A 14,643-nucleotide genomic window follows, 5' to 3' on the forward strand; every position below is an offset into this window, starting at 1 on the left:
AACAGCCGTTTACGTCCACTGATATGGTATCGCCATACCCGGGAGAACCCGCTTAATATTTTATGAGGTATTTGTCTTCAGTGGCACAAACTGGGCACTAAAACGGCATATCAGTGTAAAATTTAGATTTTCACTCTGCACCATCCGCTGCACATTAACCCCTTCGCGCACCACGACATAGCATGTCGTTGTGTGGGGGGGGATGTATGGAGCGGGCTCACGTGCTGAGTCCACGCCATACGCTGCGGGTATCAGCCGTGTCTTACAGCTGACACCCAGGACGTAGGGCTTATTCAGACGAACGGGATATAAGTCCGTGCAACGCACGTGATTTTCACGCGCGTCGCACGGACTTATATTAGTCTATGGGGCAGTGCAGACAGTTGCGTGATTTTTCCGCAGCGTGAGTCCGCTGCGAAAAAGTCACGACATGTCCGTTCTTTGGGCGTATTTCGCACATCACGCACCCATTGAAGTCAATGGGTGCGTGAAAATTACGCGCAGCACACGGAAGCACTTCCGTGGGACGAGCGTGATTCGCGCAACAGCTGTGAAAAGGATGAATGAAAACAGAAAAGCACCACGTGCTTTTCTGTTTACAAACATCCAAACGGAGTGTCATAATGATGGTGGCTGCGCGAAAAGCACGCAGCCGTGCATCATAAGGGGCTGACACACGGAGCTGTCAAGTGCCTTTTGCGCGCTCAAAACGGCGCGTTTTTAGCGCGGCCAAATCGCACACGCTCGTGTGAATCCGGCCTAACAGACAGGAACAGTGGTCGCGCTGTTTCTGGAGCCTGCAAAAATGATAATATACTGCAATACATTAATATTGCAGTGTACTGTACCAGCTATTTACTGGTTCAAGTCCCCTAGGGGGACTAATAAAATGTGTAAAAACAAAAGTAAATAGTTATTATTAGTGAAAAAAAGATATATTATAAATAAATATTTAAGGTCCAAAAAAAAACCTTTTCACATTTTTCTCTAAAGTAATGTAAAAAAATTAAAAAAATACACCAAATTTGTATCGCTGTGTCTGTAAAAGTCCAAACTATTACAATATACCATTGTTTAAAATAAAAAAGTTATGGCTCTTGAAAAGCGGGGAGGGAAAAAAGAAAAAGAAAAAATGGATCAGTCTGGAAAGGGTTAATTACTTTCTAATGATAAAAAAACATTTATGACCACTTGCCGTACTCGGGAGAAATTGCTTTACAAATGTTGGGCGGCTTTTTCTCCTTTATCCTTTGTGAAATTGAAAAAATTCAACATTTTAGTGGAAATAATGTTGATATTCATTTTCACGGCCTAATTCTAATAAATTCTGCAAAAGACCTGTGGGGTCTAAATGCTCACTATACCCCTAGATAGATTCTTTAAGTGGTGTAAGTTCCCAAATGGGGTCACTTTTGTATAGTTTCCACTGTTTTGTCCGCTCAGGGGCTTTGCAAATGCGACATGGCACCCGTAAACCAGTTCAGCTAAATTTGAGCTCCAAAACCCAAATAGCGCTCCTTCCCTTCTAAGCTTGCTGTGTGTCCAAACAACAGTTTATTACCACATATAGCGTATTGACCGTAATCGGGAGAAATTGTTTTACAAATGTTGGGATGCTTTTTCTCCTTTATTCCTTGTAAAAAATAAAAATGGCTAGGTTTTCTAATTCCAATGAATTCAGCAAAACAACTGTGGGGTCAAAATGCAAACTATACCCCTAGAAAAATTCCTTAAGGTACAGTGTACTGTACCAGCTATCTACTGATTGCTGGTTCAAGTCCCCTAGGGGGACTAATAAAATGTGTAAAAACAAAAGTAAATAGTTATTATTAGTGAAAAAAATTTAATAAATATTTAAAGAGGCTCTGTCACCACATTATAAGTGCCCTATCTCCTACATAAGGAAATGGGCGCTATAATGTAGGTCACATTAATGCTTTTTATTTAAAAAACGATCTATTTTTACCACTTTATTAGTGTTTTTACGCCTCATTTACACGAGCGTGTGCGTTTTGCGCACGCAAAAAACGCTGCGTTTTGCGTGCGCAAAAGGCACTTAACAGCTGCGTGTGTCATCAGTGTATGATGCGCGGCTGCGAGATTTTCTCGCAGCTGCCATGATTTTGACACTCCGTTTGGATGTTTGTAAAAAGAAAAGCACGTGGTGCTTTTCTGTTTACATTCAGAGTGTGACATCTGTTGCGCGAACCACGCAGTTCGCACGGAAGTGATTCCGTGCGACCTGCGTGGTTTTCACGCACCCATTGACTTCAATGGGTGCGTGATGCGCGAACAGCACACAAAGAAAGGACATGTCATGAGTTTTACGCAGCGCACCCGCGCTGCGCAAAATTCACGCACTGTCTGCACTGCCCCATAGCCTAATATAGGTTCGTACGACACGCGTGAAAAGCACGCGCGTCACACGCGCTTATATTATGCTTGTGTAAATGATGCCTTAGATTTATGCTAATGAGTTGCTTAATGCCCAAGTGGGCGTATTTTTACTTTAGACCAAGTGGGCGTTGTACAGGGGAGTGTATGTCGCTGACCAATCAGTGACCAATCAGCGTCATGCACTCCTCTCCATTCATTTACACAGCGCATAGGGATCCTGTTAGATCGCTATGTGCTGCCTTATACTTACACATTAACAATACTGAAGTTTTTAGACAGTGAATAGACATTCCACGGGATGTCTATACACAATCTCTGCACTTCGTTACTCTGTCTGTGGTAGTTACAGCAGAGGACGCGTAATCTCGTTGTAACCTGTCATTTACCGCGTAATCTCGCGAGATTACGCGTCCTCTGCTGTAACTACCACAGACAGAGTAACGAAGTGCAGAGATTGTGAATAGACATTCCGTGGAATGTCTATTCACTGTCTAAACACTTCAGTATTGTTAATGTGTAAGTATAAGACAGCACATAAGAGGATCGCTATGTGCTGTGTAAATGAATGGAGAGGAGTGCATGACACTGATTGGTCAGTGTCATACACTCCCCTGTACAACGCTCACTTGGTCTAAAGTAAAAATACGCCCACTTGTGCATTAAGCAACTCATTAGCATAAATCTAAAAACGCTAATAAAGTGGTAAAAATAGATCGTTTTCTTTAAATAAAAAGCATTACTGTCACCTACATTATAGCGCCGATCTCCTTATGTAGGAGATAGGGCACTTATAATGTGGTGACAGAGCCTCTTTAAGGTCCAAAAAAAAAACTTTTCACATTTTTCTCTAAAGTAATGTAAAAAAATTAAAAAAATACACCAAATTTGTATCGCTGTGTCTGTAAAAGTCCAAACTATTACAATATACCAGTATTTAAATCGCACGGTGAACGCCGTGAAAAATAAAGAATTTAAAACGGCAAAATCGCTGTTTTTTGGTCACCTTGGCGCTATTAAAAAATTTAATAAAACGTGCTCAAAAAGTTGTACGTACCAAAAAATGATACCAATAAATACTACAGCTCGTCCCGCAAAAAATAAGCCCTCACACCACTCTATTGATGGAAAAATAAAAACGTTATGGCTCTTGAAAAGCGGGGAGGGAAAAAAGAAAAAGCAAAAATGGATCAGTCTGGAAAGGGTTAATTACTTTCTAATGATAAAAAACATTTATGACCACTTGCCGTACTCGGGAGAAATTACTTTACAAATGTTTGGCGGCTTTTTCTCCTTTATCCTTTGTGAAATTCAAAAAATTCAACATTTTAGTGGAAATAATGTTGATATTCATTTTCACGGCCTAATTCTAATAAATTCTGCAAAAGACCTGTGGGGTCTAAATGCTTACTATACCCCTAGATAGATTCTTTAAGTGGTGTAGTTTCCCAAATGGGGTCACTTTTGTATAGTTTCCACTGTTTTGTCCACTCTGGGGCTTTGCAAATGCGACATGGCACCCGTAAACCATTTCAGCTAAATTTGAGCTCCAAAACCCAAATAGCGCTCCTTCCCTTCTAAGCCTGCTGTGTGTCCCACAACAGTTTATTACCAAATATAGCGTATTTCCGTAATCGGGAGAAATTGTTTTACAAATGTTGGGATGCTTTTTCTCCTTTATTCCTTGTAAAAAATAAAAATGGCTAGGTTTTCTAATTCCAATGAATTCAGCAAAACAACTGTGGGGTCAAAATGCAAACTATACCCCTAGAAAAATTCCTTGAGGACTGTAGTTTCCAAAATGGGGTCACTTTTAGGTGGTTTCCACTATTGTGGTCCCTCCAGTGCATTGCAAACACGACACGGCAGTGAAAACTATTTCAGCAAAATCAGAAATCTAAATGGTGCTCCTTCCCTTTTGAGGCCTGCTGTGGGTCCAAACAGCAGTTTATTACCACTTATGGGGTATTACTATAATCGGGAGAGATTGCTTTACATATGTTGGGGTGTTTTTTCTCCTTTAGGGTAAGACCACGCGGAGCGGCCCTGACACGGTCGCAACGCAGCTAACAACCGCACCAGCACCATGTTCAGTGCGGCTGTCAAGCAGCCTGTTAGTGGCCATATGTTATTGAGGGTAAACCGTCCCTTTATCTGCAAAATCGCGCGGCCATGAATTAATACACCCTTTATGGCCACACGATTTTGCAAATTACAACATCTTACCTCCTATTCATTCTCTATGGCAGCACCGGAAAAAGCCGAACACTGCACTCGGCTATCTCCAGCGCTCCCATAGAGAATGAATGGAGCAGCAGTGCGCATGCGCATCTAACTGGAATATCTCTTAACAAGGTATTTGTCAGCTGCTCCTACTGGGGTCATAAAATATACCAGTTAACGCCCAAAAAAAACACCCCCACCCCCTTGGGGGCGAGGGCACGGGGGGTGGAGTGGGGGCTCATTTGAAAGCTCTTTTCAATACGAAAACAATGGCGTTATCGATTTTGAGTTAGGATTCTTTTTTTCGCTGAGATAATTAACTTTAAAGTTATCATCTTCATTATCGGCTATCGCCGCTGTTAGCATTACACAAAATGTACTAGAAATGAATTTTGGCAAAAAAAAATAAATTTTAAAATTTCAATTCTACTTTGCTTTAATTCCTGTGAAAGGTCTAAAGGGTTAAAACACTTTCTAAATACTGTTTTGAATACTTTGAGTGGTGCAGTTTTCAAAATGTGGTGATTTATGTGGACTTTCTAATATATAAGGTCATGTACTGTCCCGTACTGAAAACATGATTACAGTACGGGACAGTTGTCCCGCAGCAAGGCAGGGACTCCTAGCGTCGTACATAAATATGATGCTAGGAGCCCGGCTCCCTGCAGTGTATTTGGTCCGGGACTTGCGGCCGAAATACGTTCCGTCCATTACGGACCGAACATGCTCGTGTGAATCCAGCCTAACTTGTATGAGCTGCGGCCTGCAGTGAGAGCCTGAGGAGACCCGGTGGGGAGTAGTGAAAATATATATATATATATATACACATACACAGTCCCCACCAAAAGTTCCAGGACACCCTCATAACTTGAACGGCTCAAGGTAGAGGGTTGAAATTTGGTGGGATTTAATGGGGGTCATAAAATCTACCAGTTAACGCCAAAAAAAACACCCCCTTGGGGGCGAGGGCACGGGGGGTAGAGTGGGTACTTATTTGGGAGCTCTTTTCAATACGAAAACAATGGCGTTATCGATTTTGAGTTAGGATTCTTTTTTTCCCTGAGATATTTAACTTTAAAGTTATCATCTTCATTATCGGCTATCGCCGCTGTTAGCATTACACAAAATGTACCGCGCGGGTAAAATCCTAAATGTGCGTGTGTGCATGTGTGTGTGAGCTTGGGAATGTCACATCAAGGTGACTTTAAATGACGTATTATTACAATCGGCCTCAGCGATACAAAATGGACCTTGTCTACGATTGTAACATGATTTCATGTGTACACATTTCGGTAGAATTATAGAAAAACCTGTAAGCACTCTAGAAACAAATGATTTCGTTGATTCCAAAGAAAGATAATGAATTTTTCATTCAATCCACATGGTTCAGTATATGTACAGAACAGAAAAGATTTTTATATTAAATGCAAGCGATAAATAGACGTTTCGGCCTAACCAAGGCCTTTCTCACATTCGCTGTAAGATAGAAACAAAAAATACAAAACATATATCAATTTATATTGGACTGAGCAAGATACCAATATATATACATAAATACAAAAGTCGTCCTATAAGAGAAATTAATGATCTACATGGTACTCTGTATAAGCAGTGAGATATATGCCATAAATTTGACCATTATAATGATAGTCTAGTACATATAGAGATATGACTCCTTCACATAAAATATATATAGGTGTACGAATGGGATATGACCCAAAGAACATGTCACTATACAAGTTATAATACATAACATAAATATGGTAGAGGCATCAAATAGGGGTATTGTAGAAATACCTCTCTAGACCATACCATAAAATACCGATATAGAAATCAGTGGTGGATAGGAATAAAGTTATAAGAAAAGAAATTTAAATAGATAAATGAATAGAATAGATGATCGGTAGAAGATAAGAGAATGAACTGTATCAAGATACAAATTGATGTCATACCTGCATAAAGTTCAGGTGTGGAGACATGTGAAGATCTATCACCCCTGTAGATAAGTGTCGTCTAATGTGAGGAAGACATGTAAATTAGTAAATGAATAATGAAAAAATAAGCTGTTGGCGTTGTATCCAGATGAGAGATGATGTACCTGCATATAATTTTGTAGAGGTATAGTGTAATACTGGCGTCTACCAGACGCTCACGAGTGTGGGTGATCTCCCAGAGGCGTCTATCTTTAAGGCGCCCGTTTCGAAACCGGATATCCGGTAAATGGCACGCACGGAAGTGCCGGCGCATGCGCAGTGAGGGGGATAATATCCCTCGATGGAACGCAAGCTAACCCTGTTGTGATGACGCTCAGAGAGGATATAGCGACGGTATGTAAGGATCTAACGCTTCTTTATGTAAATATGTCACAAAAAAAATCCTTATCACGCCATAAATAGTCATGGTTGTGGATGTGAGTGAGTTCTAAACATAATGCATTATATAGAGGGACACGGTTCAGAGATATAGTTTACAAAAAAATCATCTGTATATATTTATGTTGTAATATATGTCCATTGAAAATATATATTTTTTGTGTAAGTACTCTAGAATGGAGAAGATATATATATTCATTCATCGTATATATGTATTACAGTATGAAAAGGACAATATAATGTAATGTACAATGTAATGAAAATCTATAATGAATTGTATCAGTAAATAATGTCAGAAAATAAAATAAAAGGTATAGAGAAATGTATAGAAAAAAATGATAAAAATAATATTAAATAAAGAAAAGGTAGGTGAACCGGTTTTATGGTACCTGTATCTGGTCGTCAGCTCTATAGCACCAACGATTTGGAGTGCATCCTTACTATTTTGTTTAATACACATTTCGGTAGTCGCTTGTGAAATTCAGAAAACGCAAATTCGGAGAGTAATTTTCATTTTTGTACATTTCTATTGTCATATCACAAAATGCATTTGACTGAAACGGAAAGGATCACTTTATTAATGATGAGAGGGTATGGCGAAGAAAAAATAAGATCCTATAGAGACGTAGCGGCTTTATTCAATGCCACTTATCTCATCCGTTATCCAATTTCATTGTCAACTGTTAAAAGAACTGTTCATCGTTTCAAAATAACCGGTTCCATTAAAGACGCACCAAGATCCGGAAGACCCAAACATGCTAGTAATGATGAAAAAGCTTTAGATGTTCTGCTCACTGTACATGATAATCCTCATACATCTGTCTCGAGTGGATCACAACAAAATGATGTCAGCGCAACATCAGTCCGTCAAATTTTGAAGAGGCATCATTATCATCCTTATAAAACACGTCTAGTTCAGGAGCTATCCGAAGATGGTTATGACAGAAGAGTGGAATTTTGCGATACAATGATGACACGATTTGATGATAATCATCAGATTTTCAACTGGACCTGTTTTTCAGATGAAGCTACGTTTGAACTAAACGGTTCTGTAAATCGACAGAACATGAGGTATTGGGCAGTCGAAAAGCCACATTGGATGAGAGACAGTCATACCCAGTATCCTCAGAAGGTTAACGTTTGGGCCGGAATATTGCTCAATCATATTGTAGGACAGTTTTTCATTGAAGGAAACGTATGCAGAAAATCACTGCAATTTGCTAAGAAACCAAGTGATACCGGCTATTCAAAATATTGCTGGAGGAGCTTTCCGCAATGTTTGGTATGAGCAGGATGGAGCTCCAGCTCATTTTTCTCTGCGAGTTCTAAATCTTCTGAACAATAATTTTCCTGATCAATGGATTGGTGGAAGAGGCCCGATAGAATGGCCACCGAGATCACCAGATCTGACCCCATTAGACTTTTTGTACTGGGTGTATTTAAAAAGTAAAGTCTATGAGACTAGGATCACAAACTTAGACGAGCTGAGGGAAAGAATAGTGAACATTTCGAATTCAATCACACCAGATGTTATAAATAACGTTATCGACAAGTTTTAGGTTCGCTTAGGACACTGTCAAGTTGTTGAAGGACATCAGTTCGAACATTTGATTTAATACAGTAAGACCTTATTCACACAAACGTGTTATACGTCCGTGCTACGCGCGTGATTTCCACGCGCGTCCACGGACCTATGTTAATGAATGGGGCCGTTCAGACTGTCAGTGAATTTCATGTGCGCTGCGTGAAACTCATGACATGTCCTATATTTGGCCGTGTTTCGCGTAGCACGCACCCATTGAAAACAATGTGTGCGTGCAAATCGCACTCGGCACACGGAAGCACTTCCGGTTGCCGCGCGTGATGCGCGCTACAGTAGGAAAATAACAATGAAAACAGAAAAGCACGTTGTAAACATTAAAACATAAAACTAGAGTGTCATCATGATGCCGGCTGCGCGAAAATCACGCAGCCGCGCACCATATGCTGATGACACACGGCCTTTTTGCGCGTGCAAAACGCAGCGTTTTTTGCGCGCGCGCAAAACAGACATGTCCGTGTGAATAAGGCCCTATTGTTATGTTTGTACTAATACACATAATACATGTCCTCAAGGGGACACACATTAATCTAGCACCCCAATGAGATGTAATCCGACCTCCGCGCGGTACATTTTGGGTAATGCTAACATCAGCCGATAATGAAGATGATAAATTTAACGTTAAATGTCTCAGAGAAAAAGGGGGTGGGGATGTTTTTTTTGCCGTTAACTGGTAGATTTCATGACTTTAATTTGTAACGCCTCATTCACACAACCGTGTGCGCCGGCTAAGTCCCGTCATTGATCCGAGGAAAGATAGAACATGTTCTATCTTTCCTAGGATCGGAGACTCGGATAATTTTTCACGGACCCGATTCACCTGCTAAAGTGGGTCCGTGAAGACTATCTGGTGCCACTCGGATGCCGTCAAAAACAGCCCGAGTGGTACAACGACTGTGTGCATGAGGCATACATTTTCCACCACACACTTCCCTCTGTAGATAATGCCACACTGCTCCTGTATATAATGCCACACACTGCCCCCTGTAGATACTACCATAGCCCCCCTTGTAGATAATGCCACACACTGCCCTCTGTAGATATTACCACATACTGCCCTCTGTAGATATTACCACATACTGCCCTCTGTAGATATTACCACATACTGCCCTCTGTAGATAATGCCACACACTGCCTTCTGTAGATAATGCCACAGACCAGGGGCGTAGCTAAAGGCTCATGGGCCTGGGTGCAAGAATTCAGCTTGGCCCCTCCACCCCTCCCCAACATCACCATCATCAGACCCCTGCGCGTGCCTATGCCCAGACGCCTTGCCCAACAGCCCCATAGTATAATGCCCCCACATGGTATAATGCTCCCATAGCTGCCCCCACACAGTATAATGCCCCCCATAACAGCCCCATACCGTATAATGCTCCCCATATCAGCCCCAACAGTGTAATGCCCCACATAGCTGCCCCATACAGTAAAATGCCCCCATACATTATAATGCCCCCCATATGAGCTTCCCATAAAATATAATGCTCCCCATATGAGCTCCCCATACAGTATAATGCCCCCATATGAGCTCCCCATACAGTATAATGCCCCTCCATATCAGCCCCATACAGTATAATGCTCCCCATACAGTATAGTGCCCCCCATATCAGCCCCCATACAGTATAATGCGCCCATATCAGCTCCCCATACAGTATAATGCCCCTCCATATCAGCCCCCCATACAGTATAATGCCCCTCCATATCAGCTCCCATACAGTATAATGCCCCCATATGAACTCCCCATACAGTATTATGCCCCCCATATCAGCCCCCCCATACAGTATAATTCCCCCATATCAACCCCCATGCAGTATAATACCCCCATCTTATCAGCCCCCATGCCATATCCCCCCATGTAGTATAATTCCCCCCATATCAGCCCCCCATACAGTATAATGCCCCCATATGTGCATAATAGAAAAATAGCATAATTACTTACCTATCCCCTTTCCTTCGCCTCCTTCGGTGTGTGCTATGAGTGACTCGGCGCAGACAGGTGCGATGATGTCGCTACATCCCGCCTGCCTGCGTCGAGCTGCTCATGGCACAGTGAATTGTGGAGCAAGGAGACGTCAGCTCCTTGCTCCAACATTGAATGGAACCGGGACCTCGGTGAGTGACTCGCGATCCCCCGGAGGTTTTCACGCGACCCCCCCAGGAGCGCAGCATTTAACGAGTTAAACGAGCGGGATCGCAGTTGAAAGCCCTGACATCACTGTTGGGCCATGAAAACTGTGAAAAATAGAACATATTCTATTTTATGATGGCCAGTATTCACGGGATGATGAAAAAAACGGCTGTGTGAATACACCCATAGAACTTCATTGTTCTGAAAATTGTGTGACTATAGCCTAAAATAATTCTGCATAGAATTGCTCCACAGCGATCTTAAAGGCTCGTTGCAAGTTATCGCAAATATTTGATTGCACTTGTTCGGCTATGTTCACATCTGAGCAGACACAAACTGACACCGACGGAAACCAGAGGTTTCCGTCTCCATCACCATTGTTTTCAATGGTGACGGAGCCGGTGCCCGTGGTTTCCGTTTGCCTCTTTTGTTTTTATAAATTCTTTTATTTTCGTTTTCAAGACACAAAGTACACACAATACAATTGAAACAAGCCAGTCCAATACTGACAACAGGCCACAGGCCAGCTACCTGCATTACATGAGTGCATAGGATCACAAGGAAAACAGTACATTGCTCAAATCAAGAGTGAAAGAATCTCAGATATGCATAGTACTCCGTAAGCAAACAGGAAAACCGTAAGAGAAAGGAAGAAAAGCAGGGACAATGAGGGAAGAGAGGAAAGGGAAGGGACTAACCTGACACACTGGACCTAGATAATAAGTCAAGAGGCCATGATGGCCTTATATTCCTCAGTGGATTGAAATCGGATCCATTCACGCCATGTTCTGAGGAAGGAGGCATGGGACCCTTTCATTGATGCCGTGAGGTCCTCCATTCTCATAATCTCCTGAATCTTACCGCACCACATGCCCACCGACGGGGGACAAGATTGTCTCCACAATGCAGGAACCGTTTGCCTCTTTTGTACACTTAAGGGGGGATTCACACGAGCGTGTATTCGGTCCGTGCGGGCCGCGTGGTTTTCACGCGGCACGCATGGACCAATACAAGTCTATGGGGCAGTACAGACAGTCCGTGCTTTTTGCGCAGCGTTTGTCTGCTGCGCAAAAAGCGTGACAGGTTCAATAACTCTGGGTATTTCGCGCATCACGCACCCATTGAAGTCAATGGGTGCGTGAAAATCACGCGCACCACACGGAAGCACTTCCGTGGGACGAGCGTGATTCGCGCAACAGCAGTGAAAAGGATGAATGAAAACCGAAAAGCACCACGTGCTTTTCTGTTTCCGAACATCCAAACGGAGTGTCTTTGCGATGAGTGAAGCCGGACAAGCGTACCGAACTTCACCGGGTTCGGCCAAACTCGTTTTGGCCGATCCCGGCAAAAAAATTATCGGTACGCGACGTCAGGAGATAGTCACTGTCCATGGTGCTGAAAGAGTTAAACTGTTTCAGCACCATGGACAGTGACTTGCGATCCCAAAATACATTAACCTGTAAAAAAAACCGAAGTTCTAACTTACCGATAACTCCTGTCTCCTTCCTGCAGTCCGACCTCCCGGGATGACACTTCAGTTCAAGTGACAGCTCCAGCCAATCACAGGCCAAGCACAGGCTGCAGCCAATCACAGGCTGCAGCGGTCACTTGGACTGCTGCGTCATCCAGGGAGGTGGGGCCCGATGTCAAGAGAGGCGCGTCACCAAGGACGCGTCACCAAGGCAACGGCCGGGAAGTTCTCGGTAAGTAGGAACTTTATCTTTTTTTTTTTACAGGTTTTTCGCTGTTGTGTTCGGCATTCACTGTCGAGGGTGCTGAAAGATTTAGCTCTTTCAGCACCTTGGACAGTGACGGGCGTTGACAAGCCTCATCTCTATGATGCCGGCTGCGCGAAAATCACGCAGCCGCGCATCAGACACGCATGACACACGCAGCTGTCAAATGGTTTTTGCGCTCGCAAAACGCTGCGTTGTTTGCGCGCGCAAAAACGCAACGTTCGTGTGAATCTGCCCTAACCCGTCGTTTTGCCGGAAGCAATAGCGTAGTCAACTCAACCACGTTAGTGCATATTCATATACTTCACTATAGTATTGAATTCGCAATATGACATACTTTTTTTTAACCCTTTCATGACCAAGGATCATTGATGCCCCTGTGTCCAAGTCAAATTTTTCATTTTTGATATGCACTTCTACAATAATATGACTTATGAGGCTTTCATTTAATTAATTCAGTGTTTTTCATTTTTATTATGAGCAGACAAATCACTAAAAATGTGAAAAAAACACTTTTGTAGTATATGCATACACTGTAGAGCTCTGTAAGGGTATGTTCACATACTTAGCAAAATACGTCTGAAAATCCAGAGCTGTTTTTAAGCGAAAACAGCTCCTGATTTTCAGAAGTTTTTGTAACAACTCACGTTTTTCCTGGCGTATTTTACGGCCGTTATTGGAGCTGTTTTTCAATGGAGTCATTGAAAAACGCCTCGAAAAACGTCCCAAGAAGTGTCCTGCACTTCTTTTTCACGGACATCTTTTTCCTTGCGCGCCGTATTTTGACAGCGACGCGTAAAATTAAGCTTCATGGGAACAGAACACCGTAAATCCCATTGCAAGCGATGGGCAGATGTTTGGAGGCGTAATGGTGCAGTTTTTTTCATGCGTAATTCAAGGCGTAAACGGCCCGAATTACGTCTGAAACCACTGTGTGTGAACATACCCTAGCAATTAGTCCTCTTCTCTCTCCATCACCCTGGATCGCTGTGAGGGGAGAGTAAAGAGGGCTATATACACACGACCGTGGAAAAAAATGGCAGTCAACAATGGATCAGCTGTTTTGCATCAATGTGTCTCAAAATTTGAATCCATTTCCCGGCCGTCTAACCGTTATTAACCGCCATTTGCCATAGTTTTTCATGGACGTTAAAAAAAAAAAAAGAATTTTAACCCCTTCCCGACATTTGTCGTAAGTATACGTCCTGGAAAGATAGTGGTTTCCGCAAAATGTTGTATACTTAGAAGCTGAGTCTGTGCCATCATCCCCGGATGTCAGCTGTATCTTACAGCTGAAACCCTGCTGTAATGGCGGGGACCGAGGTTAGCTTCAAACCCTCTCCATTAACTGCTTAAATGCAGTGGTCAAAAGCGATCGCTAGATTTAAGGTGTTTGCAGCTCATTGACACCCCAGCAATGAAATCGGCGGGGTGTCGGTGGGTGCAATGGCAACATTAGGCTGGGTTCACACACCCTATTTACGGACGTAATTCGGGCGTTTTAATCTCGAATTACGTCCGAAAATACGGCTCCAATGCGCCAGCAAACCTCTGCCCATTCATTTGAATGGGCTTTACGATGTTCTGTGCCGACGGTCATTTTTTTTACGCGTAAATAAGACGCCCGCGTCAAAGAAGTGCCTGTCACTTCTTGGGACGTAATTGGAGCCGTTTTCCATTGGCACCATAGAAAAACAGCTCCAATTACGTCTGTAATGGACGCAGCGAAAAACGCCGGCAACATGCCATTACATCTGAAATTCAGGAGCTGTTTTCTCCTGAAAACAGCTCCGTGATTTCAGCCGTAATGGACCCTGCCGTGTGAACATACCCTAATAGTGGTCTCCCGGTCTGCCTAGCACGGAAAACTCCCTGAAAGGCTTCCGTAGCCGCTGGCAAGATGGCTCAGGAGATGAGCCGGTGTCATCCACCTGTAACGGCAGGAACCGGAGCTAGCTCTGATCCCTGCCATTAACCCCTTAGATACAGCGATCAGAAGCGAGCGCTGCATCTTTGTGGTTGTTAGAAGATCGGCAGCTGTGCCCTGCAATTGCACAGCTGCCGACTGCTACTATGGCAACAGGAGACCTAACAATGGCCCCCTGTCTGCCATTACGGAAGCCGATTAGGCCACGTCCGGAGGCAAAGCCTAATCGGCTTGCTGTCAGTGAATGACTGACAGATCTAATG

This window comes from Rhinoderma darwinii, chromosome 2 (assembly GCF_050947455.1).
Source record: "Rhinoderma darwinii isolate aRhiDar2 chromosome 2, aRhiDar2.hap1, whole genome shotgun sequence".
NCBI lineage: Eukaryota > Metazoa > Chordata > Amphibia > Anura > Rhinodermatidae > Rhinoderma > Rhinoderma darwinii.